The sequence below is a fragment of the Rattus norvegicus genome, chromosome 17, assembly GCF_021556685.1.
Source record: "Rattus norvegicus strain SHRSP/BbbUtx chromosome 17, alternate assembly SHRSP_T2T, whole genome shotgun sequence".
NCBI lineage: Eukaryota > Metazoa > Chordata > Mammalia > Rodentia > Muridae > Rattus > Rattus norvegicus.
In genome coordinates this window covers 41,884,972-41,904,483 of record NC_141550.1, presented here as the reverse complement: position 1 = coordinate 41,904,483, position 19,512 = coordinate 41,884,972, and the positions used below count along the sequence as shown (strand labels likewise).

General features: G+C 42.2%; 2 long non-coding RNA genes across 3 annotated transcripts in view; one reads left to right on the top strand and one right to left on the bottom strand.

The window, feature by feature from the left end:
- LOC108348562 (uncharacterized) overlaps positions 1–19,512 on the top strand; it is a 52,664-nt gene that overhangs the window by 22,759 nt on the left and 10,393 nt on the right. The gene's annotated exons all lie outside the window — the stretch shown is intronic.
- LOC148000151 (uncharacterized) lies at positions 12,008–17,878 on the bottom strand. 2 transcript variants are annotated; one of them, XR_015641281.1, is made up of 3 exons: positions 17,638–17,866; positions 15,755–15,870; positions 12,008–13,462 (listed from the first exon to the last, which is right to left on the bottom strand). It is a non-coding gene; the product is annotated as an uncharacterized LOC148000151 (long non-coding RNA). The 2 variants fall into 2 exon arrangements; XR_015641280.1 differs by lacking the exons at positions 12,008–13,462; positions 15,755–15,870 and adding an exon at positions 16,423–17,508 and having other exon boundaries at positions 17,638–17,878.

Sequence of the window (19,512 nt, the reverse complement as noted above, 5' to 3'; positions counted from 1 at the left end):
CCCTCAAACGTGCCCCTGGGCTCACACAGAAGAAATGTGTGCACAGTTTCACAATAGCTGATTAGAGGTGAATGATTTATGTGTATTTTTCTTGTTCAGTAAAAGGCAAGCATCTTACAGAGCAGGTGACGTGTATAAGCAGGATATACAGAAACAGAAAGCTCACTATCGGAATGCAAAGGATGTATGTGTGCACATGAATTTGTGTGCTTCTGTATCCCTCTAGGATTACATAGGAAATCAATTCAGTTTAGTTTTGTTGGATGCTGTTGTTTCAAATACACCCAAGGGTATATAGGTTTAGCAACTACATTTAAAAAAAGAAAAACAAAACTTTTTTTTTTAAATGAAGATGGTCATAAAGGAACAGACTGTCCTGTTAAACCGCTAAACAAAGAAGAAATGTAGTACATAAAATCATTTAATTAGATAAACCCTTACAATCCAAGAAGCTCCTGCCACTTCTGAGTAGGAGGATGTTAATGTTTCAAATGGACTAGCCCTCAATGGAGAATAACTCTTTTGTTTTAATGTGTATTTTCTTTCTCTGTACTTCAGCTGTTATCCCCTTTCCCGGATTCCCCTCTGGAAATCCCCCATCCTATCTCCCCACCCCCTGCCTCCATTAGGATGCTCTCCAACCCACTTCCTCACACCTTCCCCCCCTGGCATTCCTCTACACTGGGGCATTGAGCCTTCACAGGGCCAAGGGTCTCTCCTTCCACTGATGCCCGACAAGGCACATCCTCTACTACATATGCAGTTGTAACCATGGGTCGCTCGGAGGGTATGCTTTGGTTGGTGGTTTAGTACCTGGGAACGCTGGGGTATCTGGTCGGTTGATATTGTTGTTCTTCCTATGTGTTTGCAAACCCCCTCAGTTACCTCAGTTCTTTCTCTAACTCCTCCATTAGGAACCCTGTTCTCAGTTCAATGATTGGGTGCGGGCATCCAGCTCTCTTTTTGTCAGGCTCTGGCAGAGCCTCTCAGGAGACAGCTATATCAGGCTCCTGTCAGCATGCATCTCTTGGCATTCCGAATAGTAATTGGGTTTGGTGACTGCGTGTGGGATGGATCCCCAGTCTCTGGACGGCCTTTCCTTCAGTCTCTGCTCCACTCTTTGTCCCTGTATTTCCACCTATGAATATTTTGTTCCCCCTTCTAAGAAGGACTGAAGTATCAACACTTTGGTCGTCCTTCTTGAGCTTCATGTGATATGTAGATTGTATCTTGGATATTATGAGATTTGGGGCTAATATCCACTTCTCAGTGAGTACGTATCTACATATCATGTGTGTTATTTCCTGATTGGGTTACCTCACACAGGATGATATTTCCTAGTTCCATCTATTTGCCTATGAATTTCATAAAGTCATTGTTTTTGATAGCTGAGTAGTATTCTATTGTGTAAAGTACCACATTTTCTGTATCCATTCATCTGTCGAGGGACATCTGGGTTCTTTCTACATTCTGGCTATAATAAATAAGACTGCTATGAACATAGTGGAACATGTGTCCTTGTTATATGTTGGTGCATCTTTTGGGTATGTGCCCAGGAGTGATATAGCTGGTCCCCAGGTAGTATATGTCCAATTTTCTGAGGAACCTCCAGACTGATTTCCAGAGTGATTGTACCAGCTTGCAATCCCACCAACAATGGAGGAGTGTTCCTCTTTCTCCACAAACTCACCAGCATCTGCTGCCACCTGAATTTTTTAATCTTATCCATTCTGACTGAGGTGGAATCTCAGGGTTGCTTTGATTTACATTTGATCACTAAGGATGTTGAACTTTTTTTTTTTAGGTGTTTCTCAGTCATTCAACATTCCTCAGCTGAGAATTCTTTGTTTAGCTCTGTACCCCGGTTTTTAAAAGGATTATTTGATTCTCTAGAGACTAATTTCTTGAGTTCTTTGTATATATTACAAATTAGCTTTCTATCAGATGAAGGATTGGTTGCCTTTTTATCCTATTAACAGTGTCCTTTGCCTTACAGAAACTTTGCAATTTTATGAGATCCAATTTGTCAATTAGACTATGAGCCATTGGTGTTCTGTTCAGGAAATTTTCCCCTGTGCCCATGTGTTTGAGGCACTTCCCCACTTCTCTTCTATTAGTTTCAGTGTATCTGGTTTTATGTGGAGGCTCTTGATTCACTTGGACTTGAGCTTTGTACAAGGAGGTAAGAATGGTTCAATTTGCATTCTTCTACATGCTGACCAAAAGTTGAATCAGCACCATTTGTTGAAAATGCTATCTTTTTTCCACTGGATGGTTTCAGCTCCTTTGTCAAAGATCAAGTGGACATATCAACCCATTGGTGTGTAGGTCATTTCTGGGTCATCAATTCTATTCCACTGACCTACCTGCCTGTCTCTGTACCAATATCACACAGTTTTTTATCACTATTGCTCTGTAATATAGTTTAAGGTCAGGGATGGTGATTCCCACAGAAGTTCTTTCATTGTTGAGAAGAGTTTTTGATATCCTGGGCTTTTTGTTATTCCAAATGAATTTGCAAATTGCTCCTCCTAACTTTATGAAGAATTGAGTAGGAATTTTGATGAAGATTGCATTGAATCTGTAGATTGCTTTTGGCAAGATGTCCATTTTACTATATTGATCCTTCCAATCAATGAGCATGGGAGGTCTTTCCAACTTCTGAAATCTCCTTCGAGTTCTTTCTTCGGAGACTTAAAGATTTTGTCATACAGATCTTTCACTTGCTTTGTTAGAGTCACACCAAAATATTTTATATTATTTTTAAATATTATGTGAAGAGTGTCATTTCCCTAATTTCTTTCTCCACCTGTTTATCCTTTGAATAGAGGAAGGCTACTGATTTATTTGAATTAATTTTATATCCAGCCACTTTGCTGAAGTAGTTTATCAGGATTAGGAGTTCTCTGGTGGAATTATTAGGGACACTTAAGTATTCTATCATTTCATCTGCAAATAGTGATATTTTGACTTCTTCCTTTCCAATTTGTATCCCTTTGACATCCTTTTGTTGTCTAATTGCTCTGGCTAGGACTTCGAGTACTATATTGAATAGGTAGAGAGAGAGTGGGCAGCCTTGTCTAGTCCCTGATTTTCATGGGATTGCTTTAAGTTTCGCTCCATTTAGTTTGATGTTGACTGCTGGTTTGCTGTATAGTGCTCTTTTCTATGATTAGGTATGGACCTTGAATTCCTGATCTTTCCAAGACTTTAATCATGAATGAGTATTGAATTTTGTCAAATGCTTTCTCACCATCTGATCAGATAAAAATGTGTTTTTTTTTCTTTGAGTTCATTTAGATAGTGGATTATGTTGATGGATGTCTGCATATTGAACCATCCCTGAATCCCTGGGATGAAGCCTACTTGATCATGATGGATGATCGTTTGGTTGTGTACTTGGATTCAATTTGTGAGATTTTTATTGAGTATTTTTTCATCAATATTCATAAGGGAAGTTGGTCTAAAGTACTCTCCTTTTTGTTGGGTATTTGTGTGGTTTAGGTATAATTGTGGCTTCATAGAATGAATTTGCAGAATAGTTTGAAGAATATTGGTATTAAGTCTTCTTTGAAGGTTTAATAGAATTCTGCACTAAAGCCATCTGGTCCTGGCCTTTTTTTGTTGTTGTTTGGGAGACTTTAATGACTGCTTCTATTTCTTCAAGGGTTATGGGACTATTTAAATGGTTTATCTGCTCTTGATTTAACTTTGGTACTTTGTATTGCTCTAGAAAATTGTCCATGTCATCCAGCTTTTCCAGTTTTGTTGAGTATAGGCTTTTGAAATATGATCTAATGTTTTTTTTTAATTTTCTCAATTTCTGTTGTTATGTCTCCCTTTTCATTTCTGATTTTGTTAATTTGAATACTGTCTCTGTACCCTCTAGCTATTCTGGCTAAAGGTTTATCCTCAAAGAACCAATTTCTGGTTCTGTTAAGTCTTTGTATAGTTCTTTTTTTTTTCTTTTGATTTCAGGTCTGAGTTTGATTATTTCGTGCATTCTACTCCTCTTGGTGTATTTGCTTCTTTTTTTTCTAGAGCTTTCAGGTGTGCTGTCAAGCTGCTGACATATGCTCTCTCCTGTTTCTTTTTGAAGGCACTCAGAGGTATGAGTTTTCCTCTTAGCACTGCTTTCATTGTGTCCCATAAGTTTTGGTAGGTTTTACCTTCATTTTCATTAAATTCTAAAAAGTCTTTGATTTCTCTCTTTATTTCTTCCTTGACCAAGTTATCACTAAGTAGATAGTTATTCAGCTTCCATGTGTACGTGGGCTTTCTGTTGTTTTTGTTGTTATTGAAGACCAGCCTCAATCCGTGGTGATCTGATAGGATTCAAGGGAATATTTCAATCTTCTTGTATATGTTGAGGCCTGTTTTGTGTCCAATTATATGGTCAATTTTGGAGAAGGTACCATGAAGTATATTCTTTTGTTTTAGGATGAAATGTTCTATAGATAGCTGCTAAATCCATTTGGTTCATAACTTCTGTTAGTTTCATTGTGTCTCTGTTTAGTTTCTGTTTCCATGATTTGATAGAAGTGGAGTGTTATAGGTTCCCACTATTATTGTGTGTGGTACAGTGTATGTTTTGAGCTTTAGTAAAATTTCTCTTATTAATGTGGGTGCCTTTGCATTTGGAGCAAAGATGTTCAGAATTAAGAGTTCATTTTAGTAGATTTTTCCTGTGATAAGTATGAAGTGTCCTTCCTTATCTTTTTTGATAACCTTGGGTCAAAAGTTACTTTTATTTGATATTAGAATGGCTACTCCAGCTTGTTTCTTGGAACCATGTGCTTGGAAATTTTTTTCAGTCTTTTACTCTAAGGTAGTGTCTGTCTTTGTCACTGAGTTGTGTTTCCTGTATGCAACAAAATGCTGGGTCCAGTTTATGTATCCAGTCAGTTAGTCTCTGTCTTTTTATTGGGGAATTGAGTCCATTGATATTAAGAGATACTAGGAAAAAGTGATTGTTGCTTTCTGGTATTTTTGTTGTTGGAGGTGGAATTGTTTGTGAGCTTATCTTCTTTTGGGCTTGTTGAAAGAAGATTACTCTCTTGCTTTTTCTAGGGTGTAGTTTCCCTCCTTGTGTTGGAGTTATCCTTCTATTATCCTTTGAAAGGTTGGATTTGTATGAAGATATTGTAGAAATTTGGTTTTGTCAAGGAATATCTTGTTTTCTCCATCTATGTTAATTGAATGTTTTTCTGGTTATAGTAGCCTTGACTGGCATCTGTATTCTCTTAGGGTATGTATGACATCTGCCCAGGATCTTCTGGCTTTCATACTCTGTAGTGAGAAGTCTGGTGTAATTCTGATAGATCTGTCTTTACATGTTACTTGACCTTTTTCTGCTTTCTGCTCTTAATATTCTTTCTTTGTTTTGTGCATTTGGTGTTTTATTATATGACAGAAGGGGAGTTTCTTTTCTGGTCCAATCTATTTGGAGTTCTGTAGGTTTCTTGTGTGTTCATAGGCATCTCTTTCTTTAGGTTAGGGAAGTTTTCTTCTATAATTTTGTTGAAAATATTTACTGGTCCTTTGATTTGGGAATCTTTACTCTCTTCTATACCTAGTATCCTTAGATTTGGTCTTGGATTTCCTGGATGTTGTGGGTTAGGAATTTTTTTGCATTTTGCATTTCTTTGACTGTTGTGTCAATGTTTTCTATGGTATACTTTGCATCCGTGATCCTTTCTTCTATCTTATCTATTCTGTTGGAGATGCTTGCATCTATGACTCCTGATATCTTTCCTAGGTTTTTTTATCTCCAAGGTTGCCTCCCTTTTTGATTTCTTTATTGTTTTTATTTCCATTTTTAGATCCTGGATGGTTTTGTTCAATTCCTTCACCTGTTTGGTTGTGTTTTCCTATAATTCTTTAAGGGTTTGTGAGTGTGTGTGTGTGTGTGTGTGTGTGTGTGTGTGTGTGTGTGTGTGTTTCCTCTTTAAAGGGCTTCACCTGTTTACCTGTGTTCCTCTGTATTTCTTTAAGGGAATTATTTATGTCCTTCCTAAAGTCCTCTTTAGGTTTTAAATGAGGTTTTAAATCCAAATCTTGCCTTTCTGGTGTAATGGGGTATCCAGGACTTGCTGTAGTGGGAGAACTGGGTTCTGATGATGCCAAGTAGCTTTGGTTTCTGTTGCTTATGTTCTTGTGCTTGCCTCTCACCATCTGGTTATCTCTAGTGTTACCTGCCCTTGCTGTCTCTGACTGCAGTCTGTCTGTCCCTCCTGTGATCCTGGTTGGGTCAGAACTCCTCAGAGTCCAGCTGTCTCTGTGATCCTATGATTCTGGGATCCTGTGATTCAGAGATCCTGGTTGTATCTGATTTCATGGGAGGTGAGCTTCCTCTGTGATCCTGTGATGCTGGTGGTGTTAGAGCACCTAGGAATCTGGCTTCCTCTGGGTCCTGTGGTACCTAGTGTGGATCCAGTGCCCAAGGGCTACTCAGGGCACTGGTTCAGACAGGAAGGAATTTGTGCTCCTGACTGGGCAGGGGTTCCTTTGTACTTGGATCATGGGGGTCCCAGTTATTCTTGTGTTCAGGCAGTTGTTGTGACCTCCTCATCTCTCATCCTGGGCATGTTAGAGCACTTGGGAGTTGGGCTTCCTCTGAGAGTTGTGGGAATGAGTGTGGAGCCAGTGCCCAATGTCTGCTCAGGGCACTGGTTCAGACCATAAGGGCTGGAGTATAACTTTATTTTAGGAAAAACTATTTATAAAAAATACAGAACTCAATAGGTATAGACTAAGGAAGCGTTATTTTGAAAATCATTGGACATGACAAATATCATTAGTAAGAAATAAGAATCTTAAGAAGTCAGCCAAAAAAAGATTTTGTGATATGGCTCAGTAGTAAAGTGCTTGCCAGCAATACTCAAGACTGTGGGTTTGATCCTCAGTACCAGAATTTAAAACAACAATTAAATTTATTTTTTAAACTTTTAATTATCTATACATGTTTGTACATGTCTTTGTGGGGGTACGTGGCAAGTATGAGTGCCTTTAGAATCCAGAAGAGAGCATCAGATACTGGGAGCTGGAGTTACATGTTACCTGATGTGGGTGTTGGGAACCAAACTAGAGTCCTCTGCAAGAGCAGCAAGTACTCTTAACTGCCGAGCCATCACTTCAGCCCCAATTATTGCATTTTCTTTATCTCAAAGGAAGTAAAGACATATTCCTAACTACAAATCTTCATAGTAAGTAAAAAAAAAACATATGTTTTCCCATAAAAGGTAGAGTTGATCGTTTTGTACAGTGAGTATGGACAGTACATAGATCATTCAGCAATGTTATCATGTTTTGTTGTCTTATTGAATGTTCAGAGGCAATCTCAAGGTCTTGCTCCACCAGAGAACCACAGCCCCAAGATAATTCTTACAATACTCCTATCCATTATTTTCCTGATGCTGTGATAAAACTCTACAACTACAGTAACTTAGAGGAGAAAGTTTATCTCGGCTTATCAATTCTAGAGAATTAGAGTCTAAACTGACAGAGACTGCATGGCAGTAGGCACAGGGGCAGCATCAGGCAGCTCAGAGCTCGCATCCTCCAGTATTTCTCTAGTCCAAAGTCCCATAATTTCCACATTCACCAATTTTGGCTCTCTGATAGCAATTTCTGTATTAGTCACTTTTCTGTTGGTGTGATAAAACACTGCCAACAGAGGCAACTTACAAAAAAAGAATTGATTTTGACTTACAGTTCCAGAAGGATAGGAATCTGTGATGGCACAATTAAGCTCAGGCGCACCTAAAGCTTACATCTTAAACTATGAACACGTGGCAGAGGGAGCACACTGGAAGAAGATGATGTTTTTTAACCTCAAAGCCCATTATCAGTGATGTCCTTCCTGCCAAGCTTGAAACTTCTAATCCTCTCAACAGGGCCACTAATTGGAGGACAAGTGGAATACTGGAGCCTAGGGCACAGGGTTCTCATTCAAACTATTGTAACACCTGTTTGTAACATCTCTCCTAAAAGTTAGACATTGAAACCTTATCTTTAAGAAAGGATTTATCTGACTGGTAAGCTGGTAAATAGGTTAAAAACTGTTTGTTGCCAATCCTGATGGCCAAGGTTTAATCTCCTGAATCCACAGGTAGAAATGGTGAACACATTAAATAAATGTGGGAGAAATAAATCAAGGGATATATCTTGGTTTCTTTGTTGTGCTTTTTAATAGTATAGAATAGAGTTTATTCAGGGCATGGGGAGGGAAGTTGAAAGGGTAATAGAGACAAAGAAAGAATGACAGAGAGAAGAGAAAAGGAGTAGAGGTGGGGCATGAGCATATGGACAGAGGGTGGAGGAGAATGGGGAAAGAGGGGGAAGGGGCAGAAGGACAGAGCTAGAGCAAGAAGGCAAGAGCTTTGTTATGTTTTTTTTAAATTAAAATATTATTCAGGGAATCAAAGGAAATATAAAAATGCAGATAATATAAAAGTAAATGAAGCAAGCCAAAATGTGCAGACCTGCAGGTCCAGCCATGCTTGCAAATCCCAGTCTGAATGCCTGCAGTGCTGACCTGGCGACAATTGTATGTACACACTGTTTTAATTGTTAGTGTATCTTCATGAAACACTCTTTCTCCCTCCCCCCACACCCTTCTCCATTGTGTGGACAATGCTAAAGCAACATGGCAAGAAATGTTTAACCAATGAGAAAAAGCATTTTACAGTATCCAATGTTCAGTCAACAGGGCTTTGTTCATCTAAGACCAAAGAAGCCCTCAAAACAAACTTTAAAAACTTCGAGAAGCAGATGGAAAAAGAAAGCTTTTAAAAGCAAGAAAACACATTGGATAAGACATTTGGTGACTCTTCTTTTTGGAGAACAACTGATTAAAAATTCAACATCACCCTAGCCAAAACTCTAGGACATCATGAGGGCACACGGATTTAATTCCTTTAGTAAGTATGTAACAGACTCTTGCGGCGAAGTCATTCCCTGAAAGAAATTGTGTCCTAACATTTTCTTAAAGAGAGGAATAGCAATTCTCAAACAGTAGACTATTTTCTTACTGTTGCTAGCATGAATATCTTCAAAGATACCAAGTTAAACAATGCAATGATGATGAAAGAATAAAAAATACAGCCAAAAAGTCAGAAGTTTAGGAATGCTGTCCCACCCCTAAGAAGCCCTAAATACCTCAAATTCCAGACCCTGCCCTCTACCTGTAAGTAAGTAAAAGGTCTTGAGCCTGCTCACCTAGGATCCAGATAAAAGGGTTTAAGATAAGGCCCTTAGATAGGTGATCCCGACCTAGTAAAGAAAGCTTCTTCCAGGAACTAACTGACCATGAAGTTAGATTAGAATATTAAGAGAAAAACCTTGAGAAGCAGGAAGCTTCTCCTAGGAACTAAAGGGAACACAAAGTTAAGCAATCTTGAGAGACAGGAAGCTTCTTGTGATTTTCCAATGACACCACCCCTGGCCTCTTGGGTTGTGGTTTCTCCCTTTAAATACCCTTTCTCCCAGCCTCTCGGGGTCAACACCTCTGTCTCCTGAGTGGGATACGTGTCGGCCCGGAGATCTCCATAATAGATCTCTGTAATTAACCTCGCCTTTGCATATTACATCCAAAATGGTCTCTCTGTGTCTGGGGTCCCCGATTTCCCGAGACTTGAGTAAGGGTCTCCCTTCGGGGATCTTTCAATGATAATGATGGTTATAGTTTTATCATCACACAGTTCAATAGATCAAGACACTAGTCTAAATCTCTCTCAGTTATAACATGTCTGTACATGTTCCATCAGAAGAATCCTTTTTCTTCTCTTGCCAGCTTCCAGGTTTCATCTCTTCCTTCAGTATAGCCCTCTCCCACCGTTTTCAAAGCCAGCAATGAAAGACCAGTTGCTTCTTACATCTCTCTAAATCACGTTCCAGGGAATTACTTTGGATAATATCAGGAAGAAGTTCTCCATTCTTCACGTGATTACATTGGGCTGACCTGGGTAAACCCAGGCAATGACTCTGATGATTTGAATGAGGAATGACCCACCTTAGTCTCTGGTACTTTGAAGACTTGGTTTCCAGTTGGCAGAGCTGTTTGCAGAGGTGGTCCTTCTTTGCAAGAAGTTTCATGGAGCCAGCTTTGAGATTTCATAGACTCATCCTACTTCCAGTTCTCTGCTTGGTGCTTGCAGTTGCAGTGGGATTTCTCAGCTTCCTGCTCTTGCAGTCATGCCCGAGGCTTGCCTTTCAGCCTCCCTACATCTTGGCCTCTTAGCCCTCTGGAACCCAAAGCTAAATTAAACTCTCTTCCTGATTCTGTGACCTTAACATGCCTATAAAGTCATGCATGGCAACTCCTCACAGGTTCCAAAAATTCCGACAGGAGGATCTTTGGAAGGGACGTGTAAAACAGGAAATTGTGTTTTTCCCATTTTCCTTCTTCCTAGATTGATGTCTTGTTAGAATTTTGAAACTCTGCATCCCAATAAATTCCAGGAAGGTCAAGTAATATACATGAAAATGTTATACACACACACACACACACACACACACACACACACAAATATATATATATATGTGTGTGTGTGTGTGTGTGTGTATAATGCAGCCTGAAAAGTGTCCAATTTCAGGTCAGACAACTGCACTGTAAGAAAATCTAACATAGGCCTCAATCAGAGACATCTGGAAGGCAGGAATTATAATTAAAAGGTAGAGCTTTAGAAAGATCCCCAAAGGGAGACCCTTACTCAAGTCTTGGGAAATCACAGACCCCAGACACAGAGAGACCTTTTTGGATGTAATACACAAAGGTGAGGTTTATTACAGAGATCTATTATGGAGATCTCCGGGCCAACACGTATCCCATGCAGGAAACAGAGGTGTCAACCCCGAGTGGCTGGGAGAAGGGCTTTTTAAAGGAAAAAGTCACAAGCTCCAGGAGATGAGGGTATGTCAAAAGGAAATACCAAAAATGTCACAAGGGGAAACTCTCAAAGTCACAGGATTGTTCTAAAGACTCTAGGGTTTAAATGAGGGGAAAGGTCAAGCTCTCATTCTCCTAGAACAGATCTCGATTGTTGTCCTTTAGGGTAAATGTTTGTCAGAGTTGATGAGGCATCTGCATCTGAAACACATCTGGTTAGGTTTGGCCAGCTGGTTTCCTGCAATACTCTCTGCAGGACACAATGGCTGGAGGGCACAATGGAGGCTTGAACAAACATCACAGGGGCAGAACAGAACCCATTACTCATTTACTCACATCCGGTGATAAAGCAGAGGGTCAGTGAGTCTGAACCAGTTCTCCTGCATTTTTAACAATCTGTCTTCCTGAGTCAGATCCTGTTGCTACGATCTGAGCTAATTTAAAACCCTATCTCTCACTTTAACAGAACACATGTTTTGTCTGGTTGTTGGAGCTATCCTTCAGAGAGAGACATTTCCTGAGGGTGAACTAAGGGCAGGATGGGCACAAGCTCAGCAGGACCACACCTGGTAGCTGCCCCACCCCGCCCCACTCCCTTCCCTCCCCTGGTGTTCCCACCCTCCAAGGCACAGGTGTTTTTATCCCTTATTTTTGGGCCATCAGAGTTTTGTTTGTTTTTTTTTTAAATAGCAGATTATCCTAAAGTCATTGTGGAAGCATTCAAGTCATTTTGTTTTTCTCAGAAGTTAGAAGAATTCTGAGGCTACAGTTGAAATAATGAGACATGCAAGGCATGCCGTGCAATGTTTTCTTGAAGACTGTGCTTCTCCAAGTTGGACCTCTCTTGGACCACTCCTACAGGTCCCTCAGGTGTCAAGTCCTCCTTAGGTCAACAGAAGCTATGCAGTTCTCTCCCCAACTAGATCCACCTGACATCCAGACCAATGTTCTCGCAGCCTGATTCTACAGTTCATTCAGGTATAAATCCCATTTCAGCTAGCTCAACGGTCTAGTTACCCACAAAGTTCATTTCTGGTCCTTCAGTGAAAGACCCCCAGAGAGGACCTTTCCCTCAGGAGGAGTCCCAAGCGCCCAATGACTGAGCCGAGTCCACTCGGATGCAATCAGCAAGAGGGTTTATTGGAAAACACAGGTACCTGCGGGCACACAGTCTCTTCGGAGGACTTGCGCGCCCAGCAGCTCCAGCATGGGGCTTTTATAGGGATTGGGGAAGCAGAAGCGGGCGTACAGAAGCAGATGCATAGTTACGGGGATTGGTGGATTCAAACGAGGCACATAGACATGTTCACATATGATTGGCTATTTCACATGATAAGGTAATAAGGTATAGCTACACACATTGGCAGGTTTGGGGTGTCCTGGATGTGGGGGGCTGGGGGCTTATCTCTTCCTGCCAGGTAGTCTGTGAGTCAGATCCGGTACTCCTGGTCTGTTCTGCATTCCTTTCCTTTTATGGTCTGTTAGTTCTAGCGGCAGGGTGGGGCTGCCTGGACTTGCTTTTCACAGTGTTTAGTCCTGAGTTGAAACATATTATCTTTTAACTTCATATTTTTAAACCTTAAATCTGTATAATTTTCCTTTCATTCCCCTCTTCTTCTACTAAGTAATTCTAATCTTAGAATTTTGATATCAAGTCTCGTATTTGGTCTCACCAGTTGTCCTAACTGACTGGTACTGTTGTCTCAGAACCATCAACCGCACAGCACTCACTCGATTTGTAGCAGAGAGTAGGGTAGTCATCCAGGGAGACCTTGTTGAGCGTCTCTATCTTTTTGTAGGAGTCAAACCTATTAACTAGTTTCTCTAACACACATGGACCTATAATCAGAAGCAGAAGCAAAACTAAGAAGGGTCCCATAAGGGAAAATACCAGAGTAGTCATCCAAGGAGATCTACTAAACCAGCTTTCGAACCATCCCTGATGCGCTTCTCTGTCTGCCTTTTGTCTAACCTTTCTCTAAGTTTATTCATGGAGTCTTTAATTACTCCTGAATGGCAGTTCTGAATTCTCTATAAGCCTTTCATTGCAACAGCAGATGTCCTTGTGCTGCCCTTGCAGCACCTAGATAGCCTTAGCCCTAAGTAATTCTCAACTCCTTTTTTTTGTGTCTTACTAAGTCTTTAGCATCAGGATTCCAGTCTGGACACTATCTAAACCTACACACCAAGGTCATGACTAGCTTTTAGAACTTCTAAACTTATACAGATTGTGATCCCTGAGGCACAGTCCCAAGAAGTGTTAGGAGTACTAACATATGCAATGTTACATCATTTGTAATAGAAATCAAGCCTATCCCACACCTATCTTGATAGAACCCAGGACAAACATGACTGAATTTCCCTCTAGGTCCCAGCTCTCACGGCTGGTGAGGGCTGAGAATTGACAGCTGTCAGGGTGGTCAGCAGCACCAGGTACAGTCCTTTCCAGCGAGGCTCGAATGTCTGGGCTCAGTGTAGCTGCAGTCTCCGACCTGGAACTCAGGGGTCTCCGGGGCATAGGCTGCTGTCAGCTGTGAGCAGATTTCCTTCTGTATCACCTGTAGGTCTTTTAGCCTGGCACACAAATCATTATTACTATGGCACTATGACATGTTGGTTCAGTAACATCATCTAATACAGTCAGGGGGGCTGAGGCCCCATTTAAGATCTCAAAGGGGGTAAGGCTGAATCTGGAAGAGGTATTTCTTGCTCTGAAGAGAGCAAGAAGGAAGGAGTGTCACCCAGTCTGCGCCACTCTCCATGGTTAATTTGGTCAGGGTCTCTTTTAGAGTTCTATTTATTTACTCTACCTGTCCTGAACTTTGAGGTCTGTAAATACAATGTAATTTCCAATCGACCTCTAAATACTTGGCCACACCCTGGCTTACCTTGGCAACGAAAGTAGGGCCGTTGTCTGACCAGATTACCTTGGGCATTCCAAATCGGGGGAAGATTTCTTCCAGTATCTTCTTGATGATTGCAGAGGCCGTCTCTCGTTTGGTGAGGAAAGCTTCTATCTATTCCTGAAAAAGTATCTACAAGCACTAGGAGATACTTGTGATTATATTTTTCTGGTTTTATCTCAGTGAAGTTCACTTCGACTTTTCACTAAATTCTCTAGGTCTCTTTGCCCTGTTTGCTTGCTAAGCATTCACTTATTGACATACCTTATACTTTCTACTGCCTCTCTGGCTAAAATCTTAAAGTCTATTACATACACTTAATTACTTGGACAAACTTTTTATCTCCTAAATGAGTCCATTTCTGTATTTGGCAAAGTGAGTCTTTTCTTTGTTCTCTGGGGAGTATAGCTTTCCCCTCAAGTGTGTCATTGTCTTTTTTTTTTTTTTTCGTTTAAGCAATTTGGGCCTTTTCTTCTGTTTTACATTCTAAGTGAGGCCATCCCTTAGTCCGATCCTAGTTCTCAGTGGCTGTCTCTTGCAGGCCTGCAACCAGGATAGGCTCCTGCATAGCCATTTCCCGAGCCACTTTATCTGCTTTGTTACTGCCCAATGCCACTGAATCTCTTCCCTCCTGATATCCTGAGCAATGAATAGTACTCACAGTTGTTGGCTTCACCAGGGCATCTAAGAGATGGCAAAGGCATCTGCGGCACTGATGTACTGGGGGGGTTGAGGTTCAGCCATCCTAGATGACATTGTGTTGTCCACCATGGCAGCACCCACTTATCTCTGACCTTCATGAAGAGAACTGTTCCTGTCTGTGGACAAGGTAGCCTCGGCTTTCAGCAGGGGTCAGTCAGCCAGTCGCAGAGGTCTTTCCTCCACCCATGGGCTTCTGCCAGTGCTTGACACTCGTGCTGTGGTGGCTCCAGGTCAGGATTGGGCAGCAAGGTGACCAGATTGCCCCCAACAGGTGGAGAATCTAGTCCATGGCAGCTGACCAGTGGTCCCATCTTTTGGGACACTATTCAAAGGCAAGACATCAGCCACTCTAACACAGTTTAAGTCCTGGATTGGGTGATAATTGTTAGTGCCCGGCTGGCAGGAGTGATGTGTTCCAGGCAGAAAAGCACTGAGCCACACATCTCCCAGCATCAGGTACTGGTGCACTGAAACAGGTCTTAAGCTCCACATACACAGTCTGTAGATATGCATACACATGGCCTCACCCAGCCATTTTGGCCCACGCAAGCCATTTTGGAGAGCAATTTTCTCATGAGCAAGGGATAGGGGCAGTCAGGGATGACCATGAACTAGTAGGTTACCCGGCCCACGCCAAGGTCCACTGTTCTTCGGGCAGTCCATAAGTATTGTTTGTTGCCAGTAGGCCCCTGTACCCAAGGTCTTTGGATACTGGCCCACTGGAGCATAGGAGCACAGAGCATTGGGTCCCTGAATCCATAAAACAACTGGGCAGGCTTCCCTCCTATCTCTGCACATAGCCAGCACTCCAGGACCGAGAGGCTTTCCAGTGTCCCCTCTTGTTCTTTCTGGGGCAGTCCCTGACCCAGTGTCTTTTTTTTCTTTGCACTAGGCACACTGATCTTTAGCCAGGAATTCTCTTCTGTTGCCAGGTACTGTCTTCCTAGGTTCCCTAACTACTGTGGCCAGTATATGTTCCTCTCTTGTCTTTTATCTCTCTTTAGCTCTCTAGCTTCCTCTTCTTTTTGTCTCTTTTCTTCCCTAGCTTTCTGCTCTTTTTTACCTTCTTTTCTCTTTCTCTTTGTTTAACCTTACTTTCTCTGTAACTTATACTAACTCTCAGCAACTTAGCTTAACCCTTCAAATTTCTGTAACTTTCTCTTCATACCCTTTCCTTATCTTAGCCAGATTGGTGGGGCATTTTTCAGCCCCTAGGAGACCCACCCTTGGAGCCTGGGGGCAGACCTGGAGCACTCCCTACCTTCAGGGGTATTGAAGTCAACAGTCAGGAGCCTTCCATCCATGTCTGGAACATTCTTTCTGGCCTCTAGTAGGATTCTGTCTTTCCTCAGTGGTAAAGAAGACCTGTAACAGTTACTAACAAGCATCTCAAATGGGATGGTGAGAAAACAAGAGAATCTTGAGAATAGAGGTCTACTGAAGAGGGCAAACAGCATTTAGTCACACAGCTAAACCAGGAGGCTTTCTTGGATAAAAAAGGCCATTGTACAAATAAGCACAAGCTTTGTCTATGAAACAGAAAGGCGAGCAGAGAGGCAGCCTATCTGTTACCGGCTGTCTCTCTGGACTTAGATTTTCCCTTAAGGAGTACCTCCCTTCAGTGTCAGCTTGGTGGCTTTGCCTCTCAAGAGAACCAGCCTCCAAATGACACTAGGCTTCCACTAAGAACTAATAACAAAAGGATGGAGAGATGGTTAGAACCTGGGTGCTAGATACTAAGCAGCTGACAAAAGAATTGTAACCAGTTCACCTGGGGCTTTCAGGACTTTAGTAGCAGCCCTTTACCAAACTGTCTCAGTGGGCTATAGGCCCATGGAAAAGAAAACATTAATCCTGACTGGCAAAACAAAGTTCTTCACAGTTGTAGATTCTTTGAAACTATTTTAGGGGCTCTTTTTGTCCCCCAACCTGGGGCATTTTAACCATAGGGGCAGGAACTGGCTGCTGTGGGGATAGGACCAAAGGCACTCTCCATGTTAATGATGATCAGCGAGAAAAGTAATTTAATGTTGGAGACTGACTCCTCCCTTGGAATAAGGACAGCAGATAAGGCAGGCTCCCTAAAGAACTTCTCTTAATGAGCGCTCTCCTTCTGTGAGCAAATGTCAGAAATTCCTTTCTTGTTTTCCTTATAGTCCTCTCCCACCTCGCTCTCAGCCTTTTTAGATAGTTCTTCCCGTAGCATTTCTAACACTGCCTGTCCCTTTTTTTATAGCCTGTTGACAGCATTTCTGATCTTTTAGGCAGCTACGCACTAAGTGCCATACCGGCTGAAACTCCGCCTTTAAGATTCCTTACTCCCAAGGAAAATTTAAATCTTTCCCAGTTCATCACAGCTGGCTGCGAGCACAAACACAGATAAAACACTATGGTTTTTTTTGTTTGTTTGTTTGTTTGTTTGTTTTTCTTTCCTCTTTTCAGAGCTGGGGACCGAACCCAGGGCTTTGCGCTTGCTAGGCAAGAGCTCTACCACTGAGCTAAATCCCCAACCCCCAAAACACTATGTTTTAAAAATTAACTTTGGCTATCAACCAACACACCGCCACTAGAGCGGGGTCCACAAAATTAAGTTTCTTACTCACTAAGCGTTAAGGGGACCAAGTAAAACTCTTCGACAAACAAAGCAAACAGTTTCATGATTTCAAACACAGTCGTCGGTCCAAGATTTTAAACACAGTCGTCAGTCCAAATTCAAACACGAAACAAAAGTCAAAAAGACACTAACAGCCACCAACACATCCAGAAAACCACAGTCAGGTCACAAAGAAGACAAACAATTCCAACAGTCAAACAAGTAACAAACAGACGCGCCACGCGGCTTCGGTACCAAACTGAAACCAAGAATTCAGACGGAGTCAGCGAGGGTCTTGGATCCTCTACTCCAATAAAATTCAGATGGAGTCATCAAGGGTGCGGATCCCTCCGAAAACGGACGGAGGTGCCACGGATCCGGATCTCCCTCTCCTCCAACCACCCTTGGAACGTCTTCCAGGGCTGCGGGGGAGAAGTCCGAGCTCGTCAGCTCCTTCTTTGGCCCGCCCAGATAGTCCCCAGATCTGAGCCTATTGATCAATCGTTCACAGGACAAGACACAACAGACAAGACAAACGCCGGCCGGCTTACCTCCCGGTGGGTGGTCGGTGATCTCTGGGCAGAGGGTCTCCAAACCCCGGGCGAGCCCCCATAATGAAGGACCCCCAGAGAGGACCTTTCCCTCAGGAGGAGTCCCAAGCGCCCAATGACCGAGCCGAGTCCACTCGGATGCAATCAGCAAGAGGGTTTATTGGAAAACACAGGTACCTGCGGGCACACAGTCTCTTCGGAGGACTTGCGCGCCCAGCAGCTCCAGCATGGGGCTTTTATAGGGATTGGGGAAGCAGAAGCGGGCGTACAGAAGCAGATGCATAGTTACGGGGATTGGTGGATTCAAACGAGGTACATAGACATGTTCACATATGATTGGCTATTTCACATGATGAGGTAATAAGGTATAGCTACACACATTGGCAGGTTTGGGGTGTCCTGGATGTGGGGGGCTGGGGGCTTATCTCTTCCTGCCAGGTGGCCTGTGAGTCAGATCCGGTACTCCTGGTCTGTTCTGCATTCCTTTCCTTTTATGGACTGTTAGTTCTAGCTGCAGGGCGGGGCTGCCTGGACTTGCTTTTCACAGTGTTTAGTCCTGAGTTGAAACATACTCTTTTAACTTCATATTTTTAAACCTTAAATCTGTATAATTTTCCTTTCATCAGTATGTTCTGAGTATATGGAGAGGAAGGCTCAGCTCAAGGCATGCCCAAAGGATCCCCATGTCCTCCATGGCTCTGAGCTCTGTAAAGATTAGAACAGAAAAACATCTGGGAAGGAAGTTCTCAATCAGCACCCAGAGCCAGGAGTCCTACAAAATCTTTGGTCATTTGTACACAAGATTGTGTTGAGGGGAAATCTGCAAAACTCTGAGGATCAAACCTTCAGATTATATGATTGACATGCTACACCAGAGCTGGCCTCTCTAGCTGTATCTTAGAAGAAACAGTCACTTTTTCCTACTTGTCAGCCATCCTACCCACTCTATTTCTTGAAGAACCTCACATACAATGAAACTGGTTAGGGTGACTGAACAAGGATGCCTAGTCTCTGCTCTTACTTTCCATTGTTGTAAGTCTTTGTTTCCTCCTCGTCACCCAGTTTTTACTTTTGCACAATGACCTAGTGGAACAGCACCTACCAATGAATCCATAAAAGAATGAAGAGCTCCCAAGAGGCCTGGGAGATAGATCTACAGAACAGTTCATGAAATCTTGCAGTTCCAACCATGCTATCTTGAATATTCTCCTCAGAAAGTCTCACAATGATATTAGGCTGGGACCTTATTGCATTTTTTTAAATTTTTTTCTTCTTTTCCACTTTCATGACCCAAAAATCTATTAAGCATCTTGTTGACATTATTTCACTCAACTCATTTTTCCCCATAAACCTGAACATCATTATTCCTATCTTACTGAGGAAGTGACTGAGGTGGAGGTAGTAGAAACCTTGAGGACCCCAGTTTATGAATCTATCTGCAAAGAAGAGAACGATTGTATGGGCTCGTGGAATTAATAGATTGTGCCTTCTTTTATGAGTCACATCCCACAGTTGAGAGGAGTCTGTCAATTGCATGAGATGGGATGGGGAAAGACACAGATGGTAAGTGCAGGGTCAGGGACCTGCAAAAGCTCCTGAAGGCAGCCAGCCCTTAGGAATCCAAGACCCTCTGCAGCCTTCTGGCTGTGCTCTAGATAAGAGAGCTGAATCACATAGCTGGTGATTAATCCAGAGTCTCACACAGTTTCTTTGAGCAGAGACAGATTTGAACAGAGACAGACAGATATTATAGTTGTACAGCTATGTTGTAGAGATGGTTAAGAGCACACATTTCTCGTGAAGAGGCACTGAATCGGTTCCCAGTACCCATTCAGGCAGCTCACACACCTGTGACTTTAGCTCCAAAGAATCTGA